Below are 13932 nucleotides of genomic sequence, written 5' to 3'. Positions count from 1 at the left end.
CTGATTCCCAAAATCATGTTTTTTTCCACCGTCCACTCCCAAACTGGGCCTCAGGATGAGCTCACAGGAAAAACCTCATGCCTTGTCTTTAGAACTTACCTGCTCTCTCCAACCTGCTTCTGAGACTGCCAGCCAGGTGAGGGTGAGCTCCTCTGGGAGACCAGGGGAGGCTGACATGGGTGGAGGTGTTTCCTGAGGAAGGCTCTGCCTCCAGGGGTCCCCTCTCTGGAAACCTCATGGGACACTGCTACAGCTTTGTCCCCTCCCTTGGCTCGCCGGGTTTTTAGAAGGCAAGATGAAAACGCCTGAGCGGGTACCAGGCTGAGGAATCTTCCAGAGGAAGGTGGGAGATGCTGTTCTGAGAGTCTCATGGCAGTAGGCAGAGGGACCCCTGGCATCCAGTGTGTCTGAGATTGAGGGATGTGCCACCTCTTCTGCCCTGTCACTGACATCCCACCTGGCATTAGGACACACATCTGCCTCCTGTCTGGAAATCTCTCCCTACGTGCTGTCGCTCTATGGGTGGCTAGCCCTGCTGACTGGCACCCAGCAACCCTTCTGTTTTGTTTGGGTTTGGCTTAAGCTGTGCACATATGAGACAGGCAGAGAACTTGCTTTTCAGTTTTGAAAGTACCGACTGTTAGCAACTGCGACCAGCACAGCCTTTGCTGTCACAGAACCCTGAGGACAGAAAAGGCAGAGGAACAGACGGAAATAAGATGCCTCCAGCACTCAGCGAAACAAGACAGAAGAGTGGCAAGAAAAATACAGAGCGCTGTATCAGCTGTCACAAAAGTCCAAGGGCTCCTTTGACCGGGGTAGGGAGAAAAATCTACCAAGATTGAAAGCCTCTTTCTATTGCTGTGTTCTCGTATGGCCCCTGGGCAAATCTGCCTACCATTGAGGTCTGAGGGTCTGATGAATTCTGCTGGCTCTTCAGTCCTCATCCACCGACCCCACAGCACGTTCGTAGAAAGAGCCCTGATGTGGACCATCGATCCTGGCTCTGTCCTGTCCCTCAGACATGGGACCCTGAGAAAGTCCCCTCCCCTCTCTGGGCCTCTATGTCTTCATCTATATAAAAAACAAAAGCCCTCTGTGCTTTCGTTCAGGTCCAAAGCAAGGAGGTATTATCCATCCGTCCCATTAAATAAATAATCCTGGGCCCAACATCTTGACCTTGGATTAGGAACTTCTCTCTCTTTGAAGCCTTGGTCACCCCAAATATTCCCCGGCTACAAGAGGTCTCTGGGAACCTGTGCTATCAACTAGGAGATATGACATGAACATGGGTATTCTAATAATGGTATTTCTAGAAAGAAGTCTCCCCACCCTTGAATCTGTTCTATATTCCATTGCTAGATTCACTTTCTAAAACCAGAGTCTGCTCTAGGCCGCCCCTCTGCCTCTGACTTCAGTGGTTCCCTGCTGTCTACCAAATAGCATGCACTGTCTCCAGCCGAATATGCAAGGTGGGTATGCAAGGGCCTCCTCAATCTGACTCCAGCGTGCCTTTCTAGAAACGTTTCTTTCCCCACCACCTGCTCTTCCCTATCTTGGCCACCCCTCCACTTCGTCTGCCTGGAAATCACACGCAGCCCTCGGGGCTCTTCTCCAGCTCTGTATCTTCCATGAACACTCGGTGCTGATTCTGTTGTGTAGAATGATGTTTTTCTGGATGTGCTGTCTCACCCCCAATACCGGACAAGTGACTCGTTGTGGCAGGGTCTGTGGTTGCTCATCTTGCTCCTGAGGGTAGCACAGGGCCGGACATGAACTAACCTTCTGTGACTTTAAAAGGATGGAGTTGAAACAGAAAGAGATGGGGGGCGGTGGCTCCCACCTATAATCCCAGCACTTTGGGAGGTTGAGCCTAGGGAGATTTCTTGAAGCCAGGAGTTCAAAACCAGCCTGAGTGACGTAGCAAAACCTCATCTCCACAAACAAATTTTAAAATGGGCCAGGTATGGTGATGCCCACCTGTGGTCCCAGCTACCTGGGAGGCTGACGTGGGAGGACCACTTGAGTCTAGGAATTCGAGGCTGCAACAAGCATGGGTTGCACCATGCACTCCAGCCTGGACAACAGAGCATGACTCTGCCTCAAAAAGCCTAAATAAATAAATAAATAAATGAAAAAAAAAAGAAAAAGAAAAAAGAAAATGGAAAGAACTGGGTTCCTGGGGTATGATATAAAAGTTCTTGGCAGTGAGTACTTGTATGTGTGTGTGTAGGGGAGACAGGGAGAGGATGTGGATAGAGTGGTTTTTAAGCATCCTTTCAACCCTGAAGAGTTGTGTTTGCATGTAGAGTATCTGAAGTTTTTTCAGCACAGGCTCTTTTGTGTCCCGACAAATCTTAGGACCCTAGAGTTGGAAGTCCTGTCTGTGGCTCTAGTATAGAAGTAAGTCCAACATCAAGAAAAAGTTTCTAAGTCAACAGATGTCTGAGGTACTGGTAGAAGCCCAGAGAAGCCAAATGTCTGGTGCTTCTAGTTTGATAGATGAAGAAATCCTGTCTTGGGAATAGACACACATTCTGCCCACACCTGCCCCACCAGCCACCAGCCGGCTGCAGAGCCTTTGAGCGGGGCCAGCTGCGGGCCTGGCAAGGGGAGGAGCCGAAGGCAGCTGGGGAGTCCTTCCCAGGCCTCCTTCAGGGGCTGGCTCGCTTTACAGTGCAGGTGGAGGCTGGGGGCTCCGCCTGGCTCCTCTTGTTTTCCCCACCTGCCTGCAGTGTGGTTTGTCTGCTGGCGCCACGGAGGCGTTGGGGCTGGGGGAATTTGATAGGCAAGGAGGGGGAGGCTGTCTCCTCAAGAGGTGAGTGCTGTTCAGTCCATGCTTCCCCTCCCTCCTCCCCTTGCACTGAGGAAATGCCCTTTGCGGTGGCGGGGAGCAGGGAAGAGCTGAAACTGGAGTGTCTGAAGGTTGCAATAAATAAGGGAAGCTACCCTGAGTGTGCTGATTGTCCTTTTGGACCTCTGCTGCCATTGATCATGGGAGACAGAGGGAAGGGCAGACCCCACACAGGTACCTACAGACACCAGGCATGGGGGTGCCTCTCTGGAAGGTCAAGGGCAGCCTCAGGGCTCATCCCCATATCCCTCAGGGCTCATCCCCATATCTCCCCGCCTCCCTAGCTGGGGAGGCTTCTGTTCTTGGCATTTTCCTATTATCTCCCCCAAGCAGAGTGTGGGAGGCAAGGAGCCTGGGTTGAGGGCCCCAACAGGTCCCAAGCCTGCTTAGGATGGCATGCTTTCTAACCTCTCCCTGGGTGCCTAAACAAATGTTATCAGTGACTCAGAGAGCCTCCTGTCAAGGTCAGTCTGCCCTGCCTGACGCTGTCACTGCTGCCTGATGTGAGAACCGATTCTGCTTCCTACCTCCTGCTAGCCCCGGCACCATGCCTGGGCACTGGGCATTAGATGAGCTATCAGTAGAGCCCGTGTGCCAGGTGGAGATCACCCCGAGCCTTCTGCACGAGGACCGCAGGTCTCTTAAGTTTCTGCTTTCCTGGCTGGTCTGTTCTGCAGTGTAACCCTTTCCCTCCTTGGAGCTACCCACTGACATTGCAGACCAAGCCCTGTAGTTTCCCTTGCAATTCCGTCTCCTTTTGCCTGCCTGGCTTTCCAATTTCTGTAGCCCTTGAGTGGCACATTGAGATCTGAAGTGGCTGGGTAGAAAGAAGCACTGTGGGCCTTAGTGCCATCCATCTCAGCCATTTGAGACCGAGCCCTAGAGCATCCCCAGGTCCTGGTGCTATGTATCAGATGTGGAGACACGCTTTCTCTTTCAAGGGCCTTATAATCTATGCTGGGAGAGAGGATAGAGATAAAAAGCTAAATACGAATACACGGGAACAAGTGCTCAAATGGGAGTGACAAGTACGTTGTATGCTGCAGAATTCAAGGAACAGGGAGTTCACGGAGGGCAGAACCCTTCTCTTCCCATGGCTAATGTCCTTTCCTGCCTCCAGACCAGGGGTGGGAAGTCACTCAGTAGCAGGTGGACCCCTCTGTCTTCTCCCACTAAGCCAGGACCCGCTCACCGATAACGCCCCCCCAATCCAGTGTCACTGGGGTCAGCAGGGAAAGGTACTGGCAAACCCCAGGCCTTGTTTCCCTGCCTCCTTCATGCTGTCTTCCCTCCTTCCCTCTCTCCCCTCTCCTTGCATGTCTATACTCAATTCTCTCTCTTTACAGCAGGAATATAATGTTCGGCTGCTTTACACCCACTCTCTGAATGCTGCCAGCGAATAATGACTAAGGTGGTGGGTGGAAGTACAGCAAGTTGAGACCAATTTAGCAGTCCAGGGTGCCAAGAGGAGGGTGATTTAGCAGCAAATGGCTTTGCAGCAGCAAGAAGAGTGAAAATGCCCCCCAAGCCAACAGGTCAGGGAGCCAAGTGCACGGCCCTGCCCTGGGCAGGGATGGCCTCAGCCACCCGACAGGTTATTCCGTGAAGTCAGATTCATGCACAGGAATGGGAGGGTTTGAGAACAATGCCCACTCCCAACCCCATCTCACCTCCACTTTCAACCTCCTTGAGGGGCCCCAGTTCTTGTACCCCGCTCAGGCTGAACGTCTCACCTAGACTGGTCCATCCTCTTCCTACAGAGTGTCTGTAACTCTGATGGGCTCGTGGCTGCCCAAAGACTACCCCGGGCATGGCATCAGGGAGGGGCTGTCTGAGCTCACCTCAGACCATGCCACAGGTAGGCAGAGGTGTGGATCTCCTGGGTCCTGACATCTTGGGAGTCTCTGAAGATTTGTGTAATGTCATGTACATGGGCTTGTGAGTTTGGGTATCACAAGAAAGCATGTCTCAGAGGGAGAGACGATGAGAGTGGATGAATGAAATGGATGAATGTGCGTGTGCGTGCACGCGTGTGTGCAGGTGTGTGTGCCTGGGCTCTGGCACTGGCCTGAAGGCAGCCCTATCTTCTCACACAATGATTAACTGACATGAAGCACTTCTATTGGCGATCTCCATGAGGCAGCTCTTTGCTGTCTTTGTTCCAGGTGCTGGATGCAACCCACATCACATCTGTTCAGACACCAATTTGGCCTGTCACTTAGTAAGAAAAATCACCTCTCTGCTGGATTGATTAGAACAATTAGCTTTAGCTGTTGGCTAACACACACATTCCCTCTCTGCTTGTCTTCTGTCTCCATCTTCCGCCTCCCTTCACTCTTCTCCTTCCCACGATGCTCCATCCAATTCTCTTCTCACCTGGGGGCAGCCTCCATGTGTGATTACCCCTGAAGTCTGGTTTCCACACACTGTTGAGCTACCAGTGAAGAGACTGCTATCCCATTTTAGTTCAGAACTAACTTGCTCACAGACAAGGTGGAAACACTGAAATATATTATGCAATTAAGGTTGGCATTCCAATGAAATGTCGTTAATTCAAATTCTGTGGAGGCAATATTTGTTCTAATTTCAACGTGGAGTGGACTAAACCTTTTGAATTGACAAGCTATAAAGAAAGAACTGATACATGATAATTTTCATTCCCTAAAGCAAATCCCAAGTAGACATTCCATTATCCTAGCTACATCCTAGTTTATTGTGGGTTTTTGTTTGTTTGTTTGTTTGTTTGTTTTGAGACAGTGTCTCCCTTTGCAGCCCAGGCTGCAGTGCAATGGCGCGATCTCGGCTCACTGCAACCTCTGTCTCCCGGGTTCAAGTGATTCTCCTCCCTCAGTCTCCTGGGTTGCTGGGACTACAAGCGTGCAACAGCATGCCCAGCTAATTTTTTGTATTTGTAGTAGAGATGGGGTTTCGCCATGTTGGCCAGGCTCGTCTGGAACTCCTGACCTCTGGTGATCGGCTCACCTTGGCCTCCTAAATTGCCGGGATTATAGGCATGAGCCATCGCGCCAGGCTCTAGTTTATTGTTTATTGAACTTAACATATACGCATCACAAGCACTTAGAAGAAAGGGAGATGGGGGCTGAAGAGAGCACAGAAAAAGTGAAGAAGATTCAAATGCCCTCCTCATGCTTGAATTACAATAAATGTGAAAGTAACTGCATTCTTATAATTTTAAAAATCTCTTTTTCTTGCATATTAAACACCAACAATTTGATGAGCCTAAATCCATTTAATTAGTGAATCGCAATGACTTAATAGTTATAGCCCAAGATTGAGAATCAGAACAGCTGGTGTTCAAATCTCAGCATTCTTCTTAAAAATCTTGCATAAACTCCTTCACCTTTCTTTTATTTATTTGTTTATTTATTTATTTATTTATTTATGAGACAAAGTCTTGTTCTGTCGCCCGGGCTAGAGTGCAGCAACATGATCTCCACTCACTACAAACTCCACCTCCCGGGTTCAAGAGATTCTCCTGTCTCAGCCTCCCAAGTAGCTGGAACTACAGGCGTGCAGCACCACATCTGGCTAATTTTTGTACTTTTAGTATAGACAGGGCTTCATCATGGTGGCCAGGCTGGTCTTGAACTCCTGACCTCAAATGATAAGCCTGCCTCGGTCTCCCAAAGCGCTAGGATTATAAGCATGAGCTACTGTGCCCAGCCCTCCTTCAGCCTTCAAAGGTACACTGGGTTTCCTCATCTGTCAAATGGCAAAAGGAATCTTCTCACAGAGTTGTTGTGAGGTGTAAATAATAATAATAATAATTTTATTCCCCTTTTTACAGTGTAAAGTCCTATACAAGTAAAAAGCGCTATTGAAATCATTATTAAGGAAGTCTAGGGATGGCGGAAGTCAGTGTCCAGCAGGAAGCAAGAGTGTGAAGCTCTCTCTGAAATATATTATGTAATTAAGTTTGGTATTCCAATGAAATGTCATTAATTCAAATTCTGTGGAGGCAATATTTGTTCTAATTTCAATGTGGAGTGGACTAAACCTTTTGAATTGACAAGCTATAAAGAAAGAACTGATATATGACAAATTTTCATTCCCTAAAGCAAATCCCAAGTAGACATTCCATTGTCCTAGCTACATCCTAGTCTATTGTGGGTTTTTGTTTGTTTGTTTGTTTTGAGACAGAGTCTCGCTTTGTAGCCCAGGCTGCAGTGCAGTGGCGCGATCTCGGCTCACTGCAACCTCTGCCTCCCGGGTTCAAGCAATTCCCCTGTCTCAGCCTCCTGGGTAGCTGGGACTACAAGTGTGCAACACCATGCCCAGCTAATTTTTTGTATTTGTAGTAGAGATGGGGTTTCGCCATGTTGGCCAGGCTCGTCTGGAATTCCTGACCTCTGGTGATCGGCTCACCTCAGCCTCCTAAATTGCTGGGATTATAGGCATGAGCCATCGCGCCAGGCTCTAGTTTATTTTATTGAACTTAACATATATGCATCACAAGCACTTAGAGAAAAGGCAGATGGGGGGTGAAGAGAGCATGGAAAAAGTGAAGAAGATTCAAATGCCCTCCTCATGCTTGAATTACAGTAATTGAATTACTGGGTGCGGTGGCTCACACCTAGAATCCCAACACTGGGAAGCCAAAGTGGGAGGATCACTTGAGGCCAGGAGTTCAAGACCAGCCTGAGTGACATAGTGGGACCCTATCTCTGTAAAAATTAAAAACAATTAGCCGGGTGTATTGGTACTCGCTTGTGGTCCCAGCTACTCGGGAGTCTGAGGAGGGAGGATTGGGGATCACTTGAGCTTAGAAGGTCAAGATTGCAGTGAGCTGAGCCGTGATCACATCACTGCACTCCATCCTGAGAGAAAGAGCAAGATCTTGTCTCTAAAAAATAAAGAAACAAACAAAAAACCAGCGGGAGAGACACAGGATGGAAACTGCAGCAACGCAGCAGGCTTTGCCAAATGGTAAAGGGAGCTAACTAGCCGTAAGCTCACCAGCTATGCCCAACTGTAGCTGACACATCCCCATCAACTTCTCCAATCCTTAGAGGAGGGGATCTGGAGGCTAATCTGCACACTGGCTGGAGGCAGTGGTGAGAGGTGAGAGGTTGAAAACCTCCCATTTCTTATGCACCACCTCTGTTTGGTCTGGGTGGCTGGCCAAACCTGGCATAAGGAGGCAACAGGCCCTGGCTAGGGTTCTTGGAAGAGAGAGCCCTGTCTCCTCAGCTCTCAGCTTGTATCTTGGAGCCGTGAACTTGACTTCTGCTTCGCTGACTCCCTTCCTACCCTCCTCAGGTTCAACTTCGAGATTCAGTTCACGGCTACCTCCTCCCTGGTAAGGAAGGTTCTGGCTCACCTGCCTCCTGCTGAGAAACTGAGAAACTGCTGTATTCAAAGTTAGTATTTTGATTGCAAAAACCACCAATTACTTTTGCACCAACCTAATGCAATCCAGTTTTCAACTTACTTGTCATTGTTTACGTGTGCCAATTCTTCTTCCCAACCGTCATCACAAACTTTAGTCTCAAAGCATTATTTATTTCGTCTTTTTGGCTGTTGTTCCCCACTCCCTGGCACCTCACACGGATAAGACCTTTAATAAATAGTGAAATGCAGCGTTTTTCAAACTTGATCAATGATCTTTAAAAGGAAAACTTACCGTGGACCCCCGAGAACACAGGTTGTAATTCCAATATGAGAAATAACAGGGCGATGGAAAGGGCATGGGAGGACAATCATCTGACCGCGTGGCCTTGGAGAAATCATGGCCAGATTACCTCCCCAAACATGGTAGCAATTCACACTCTCCACTGCAAGTCTAGGAGTGTCCATTTCAGGCTTCAAACTGTAGCAGCACAAAGATCTATTCAACAGCAAACTCAAAGAGCTAATATGTAAATCACCTCAAGATTCCCCAGGCAGTTGGATACTTCTTTGTTGGCAAAATCCCAGAAACATCTCTGCCCTGGAACCATCTGGCCCCTGGGGCTCCAAGTGCAGGATTTAAAACCCCAGGTCTAGGTCACACCTAGAACCTCCCCTTCTACAACTGTGTTTGTGGGTTGATTACCTGGAGATAGAGTAGGTGGGGGCGAGGGTTCCCTCAGGCTCCCCGAACTGTTGGTGGGGCCTGAGATGGCCCCATCTAGGGAGAGGTCTTGAAGGAGCTGGCCCAGTAACAGAGGAAGGAAAGTCAGTGGCCACTCTAGCAAAGGGCACCCATGCAGAAATCTACTGTTGGGAACAGTGCTCCTGCCAAAGGTCTCTGAGAGCTCTCCTCTTTCCCCTCACCTTATTAAACAAGCATTTACTAAGGGCGTACTCATAGTATCTACAGAAAGCCAACACTGTATTTTGAGCTCGGAACTCACGACGCAATCTCTGCTTCTAGGAATTTTGTAGACTTCTCAGGAGCCAGTGGGTAAATGCTATAATATACTGATATGACGGTAGGGACTCCGAGGAAGGTACCTGACCCAGAATTAAGGAAAAAATAGGGGAAACTTTCTTGGAGGAGTTGATCCCTATGGTTAAAACCCACAATGGGGCTGGGCGTGGTGGCTCATGCTTGTAATCCCAACACTTTGGGAGGCTGAGGCCAATGGATCACTTGAGGTAAGGAGTTCAAGACCAGCCTGAGCAGCATGGCAAAACCCCATCTCTATTAAAAATACAAAAAATTACCCAGGTGTGGTGGCAGGTGCCTGTAGTCCCAGCTACTTGGGAGGCTGAGGCAGGAGAATTGCTTGAACCCGACAGGTGGAGGTTGCAGTGAGCCAAGATCGCACCACTTCACTCCAGCCTGGGTGACTGAGCAAGAAATTGGGAGCCAGTTAAGTGGAGAAGGTAGAGAGACCAGGCAGGAATATTTTACGTAGAAGAAACAGTGTTCCTATGTTCAAAGGTAACAGAATAACATGGACAGAGCCAGGGTCCAGAACCTTACTAAGCTGATCTCAAATCCCTGCCCCTCGGTTTTGTAGCCTGGCTAAATTACCTAACTCTCCTCATCTGATAATTATACATACCCTGCAGGGCTGCAGTGAAAATTAAATGAGATAATGAATAAAAAGTCCCGGGCACACAGTGTATTTAGTGGTTGGTATTAAGTGTTACGCTATTATCCATTACACTAGTCTATAAGGTGCTTACCCATATAGGTTTGTCATCATTACATTATTCATCTTCCTAGCCTCACTGCCTAGCCCAGAGCCCTGCATTTGGTAGGCACCCAATGAATATTTATGAAATGAATGTTGAATAAGCGCAAGGCATATAAATAAGTTTTCAGGATTAGAAAGCCATTTATGTACGTCTGGAGCCCATGTATAGCTTTGCTATACACGCTGACCCACGGCTTCTCCAAACTGAATGGCACATCTTTCCCTCACACACTCCCAAAGCACTGGCTTTCCCCAGCACACCCCACACAGCAGCACTCCTTCTATGATAGCACCCCTGTCCCACATCGACCCAGGCACACACAGTTGGGGGCACTTCCTGCAGACAAGCTGAATTGCTGAGACAGGTTTACTTCGTGAAACACACAGTCGCTGCTATAAATGTTAAATAACAACCATCTTCAGCACATCAAATGTCCCATCCTCCCTTTTGCTTGCATATAGACATCCACAGAGATGCCCTTTCTTTTTCTACTAGTTTTCTTCTCTTCTTAAGCAGATTGAGCGCCGCACACTCACATCCACCCAGCTGAGACCTCTTACTAGGACTTCCAGTTGCTCCCTCCCATTAGCTGTAGGACCTCAGGGAATGCCTTTCCCTTCTGATGCCTCCGCTTCTTCACTGGCAGGCACGGAGAGCCCACCGGGCCAACCTGGTAGTTATGTTGTGAGGATAAAGGAGATAACATATGAGATAACGTCTATGATGAGCAGAAAGCGCCTCCAAAGAAAAGCGCTGGATAAATACAAGGTGTAACGCCACGCCTGATTAGCCTGTATGCTCTCTGCCCGCAGACTCCTACCCACAGACTATGTTCCATTCCACTCTTAAACATAAACACCTTTCCCCTCTGTAAATGCTATCTCTAATACCCATATGCGCACACTCTTCAGACACCTCCATACTCCCTCTGGATGCCTGCTGAAAATTGTTTTTGAACTTAGAGAAAGCTCAGGTTACAAACACCCTCTTGCCCGCAGACTCTTCTCAGGGTCTTGGTGCAGGAACTGCCAAGCAGATAGCTCATCTCTTTGTGGCTGGGCTCCTGGGCTCCCAGCACTCCTATTAGGCTGCACTTCCAGCAGAGTGTGGGATCCTTATTAGGAGCAGCGCCTGCCCAGCACGGTCCAGAACTCAGTGCCTCCTCAGTAGTTTCCCAGCGCCCAGGACCAGAGAGCAGAGAGACTGACGGCAGCGGGACGGTGTGGAGGGAATAAGCCAGACAGGAAACGCTTTAGGAGGCCAGATCCCTAAGCACTTCTCATTCCTGGGAAATTGAGGACTGCGAAGCTAACAAGTCTGGAGCACTTTCCCAGGCCTGACATACTCGTGGGCGAGCACAACACTCATTTGCTCCACAGTTCAAACCTTTCCACTTGGAGCAGGAAAGAGAAACATCACCTGGCCCTTGGTGTCTCGGGGGTGCCTGTTGCTGCCGAGCTGCGACCTCTGAAGCCTCTCCAGCCAGAGCAAAGGCTGTAGCAGGGTGGAGGGGTGAGGTCTGGCTGCCTAGGGTGGCGGTGGAAGAAGTGAAGTTAGTGTGGTGCTCTGTGTGTGCGTGGTGCTTTGACTAAATTCCTGAATTGCACACCCAGGACCGACCCCAGGAACCTGTAGCCCCAGGGAACCACTTAGACACTCCGATATACCACCGTCCTCTCTAACCGTCTCCCCCCGTATGACTTATTCCTTGAGGTAAACCTTTGAAATATCTCGCTGCATCGCACCGATGTCCTCCCCACCGGTGTGGACACAGCTTATCCGCAAAGTTCCAGGCAGCGAAGTTCAGCGGCCCGGCGCGACCGCCGGACCTTCTTCCTGCGGCCCCTGCTCCTGCGGCCTCGCGTCCCCACGTCCCACTTCTTCACCTCCGACACCAGTGTCACCTAACACTGACGTCCCCGCCAGGATCAGCATCGGGGCTGGAAATGGACGAGCCCCGTCTGCAGGAGACACGGAGACAAAGACAGGAGGACGGACGCACCTTCAGTCACCTCCTCCGGGCCGGGCCGGAGCAGCGGCGCCCACCCTGCAGAGGGGAGACCCTGACAGCTCCACGCGGAGACAAAGACACCTCGACAGCCACGGACACAGACAGACAAAGACGGACGGACGCGCGGACGCACGGACGGGCCAGCCCGGCACGGGGAGCCAGTTTTCCCTCAGCCAGGGCAGCAGACCCTCCAGGGGCGGGGAGACCCCCGGCCACCGCATCTTACCTGCCCCCTGCGCCTCGGGCGCACTTGAGATTTTTTTTTTTTTCCCAGTGTTTCCCGGTGTGTTCTCGTCTCTCTTTTTCCAGAGCTGCTGAGCGGGCCGGGCCGGTCCCACCGCGCGGGATGCAGCTCCCGGCTCCTACTCGCCGGCCGAGGCAGGCAGAGAAACTTTCGGCCTCCCCGCCCGGCCGCTGCCAACCCGCCAGCTCCAGGCGCGCCGGCCTCTGCGCGGGTCCCGGAGCCTGGGCGGGGCGGGGCGGGGCGGGGCGGGGCCGGCCCGGGGCGGGGCCAGCGCCGGCACCGCTGATTGGCAGCGAGCTGCCGGCAGCCTGGTTTGTGCCGCTCGGCGGCCTTTGTTCCGGGCTGACAGCTGGGGCTGCCGGCGACCTCGCTGCTCCTTCGCGCCCGCGGCCTGCGCGGGGTCCCCGGTCCGGTCTCTCTGCTCTCACTTCCATCAGCCCCATCGGGCGACCTGCCCCCTCGGTCTTCCTTTCTTGCCTGGCCCCCTTTCTCCGATTGTTCCTGTCTTGCTCTTTACGCATCCTTTTTTCCCTTTCATTACCTGAAATTCTTACTCCAGTTTTTTTTTTTAAATCCATTCCGTCTCTCGTTCTCTGTATGTTCCCCATTCTTCATTACCCCTTCCTCTTACTCGCCAGTTTCTTTTTCCTAATACCGTCTCTCCCACTCCCGACTCGCACTAAAGGGCGTGTGTTTTGTTCAAGGACTGGACTAGCACCCAAGTGAGGGGCATTGCACACCACACCGGGATTACAGACTCGAGTCCAGAGCATCGAGACTCCCACTTCCAAAACATTGCAAAGGCAAACTTTTCCAACTCTGAGAGAGCTGAGTTTCAGGTGAAAGCAGAGGCCTGTTTCAAGCTTATAGCTATTAATCTCACCCAGTGCCCTTCTAACACTATCATTTTCTCTGCCACCCTCGCTTTTAACTTGTAGCAATTGAGCCAGGAGAGGATACAAACTTACAGGGTTTTGTAGGACAAAGGGTCAGTTAACCGAAGTGCCAGGTGCTGCCTGAGGCTTGGGGACTTGAGGGTGCACTGAGGCTAATCCGCTAAAACCAGGCTTGACGGGAAGGTGGCAGCTCTGCCCAAGGAGTGTCAGCCTCACCTTGAAAAAAGCGTGTGTGGGGGGAGGTGGGGAAAGGGATAGATGTAATGGATTAGGATTGACATGACCAATCTCTGATTATAAATAGCATGGGGGCTGGATGCGGTGGCTCATGCCTGTAATCCCAGCACTTTGGGAGGCCCAGGCGGGTGGATCACTTCAGTCAGGAGTTCGAGACCAGCCTGGCCAACATGGTGAAACTCCGTCTCTACTAAAAAAGAAAATAATAATAATACAAAAATTAGCTGGGTGTGGTGGCGGAAGCCTGTAATCCCAGCTACTTGGGAGGCTGAGGCTTGGGAATTCTTGAGCCTGGAAGGCAGAGGTTGCAGTGAGCCAAAGCGCCACTGAACTCCAGCCTGGGTGACAGAGTGAGACCTTGTCTCAAAATAAAATAAAATAAAATAAAATAAAATAAAATAAAATAAAATAATTAAATAGAATGGTGGGGGGTGGGGAGACAGCTCAAAGGAAAACAAGCCATCTGGTTTCTGTCACACCCCTGCTCCCTGCTCAAAACCCTGTAGGGGAACCTCACTGCCTTCAGGTCTTGACCCTGAAG

At 50.5% G+C, this 13932-nt stretch overlaps 1 protein-coding gene across 1 annotated transcript in view; it reads right to left on the bottom strand.

Moving 5' to 3' along the window:
* LZTS1 (leucine zipper tumor suppressor 1) overlaps nucleotides 1–12483 on the bottom strand; it is a 58558-nt gene extending 46075 nt beyond the window's left edge. The window contains exon 1 of the mRNA XM_050801847.1: nucleotides 12241–12483. The gene's annotated coding sequence lies outside the window, so the exon portion shown is untranslated. The remainder of the gene's footprint in view (nucleotides 1–12240) is intronic.
* Between the last annotated feature and the right edge of the window lie 1449 nt (nucleotides 12484–13932).

Source organism: Macaca thibetana, chromosome 8, assembly GCF_024542745.1.
Source record: "Macaca thibetana thibetana isolate TM-01 chromosome 8, ASM2454274v1, whole genome shotgun sequence".
In the NCBI taxonomy this organism is placed as follows: Eukaryota; Metazoa; Chordata; class Mammalia; order Primates; family Cercopithecidae; genus Macaca; species Macaca thibetana.
This window is presented reverse-complemented; position numbering and strand designations above follow the sequence as displayed.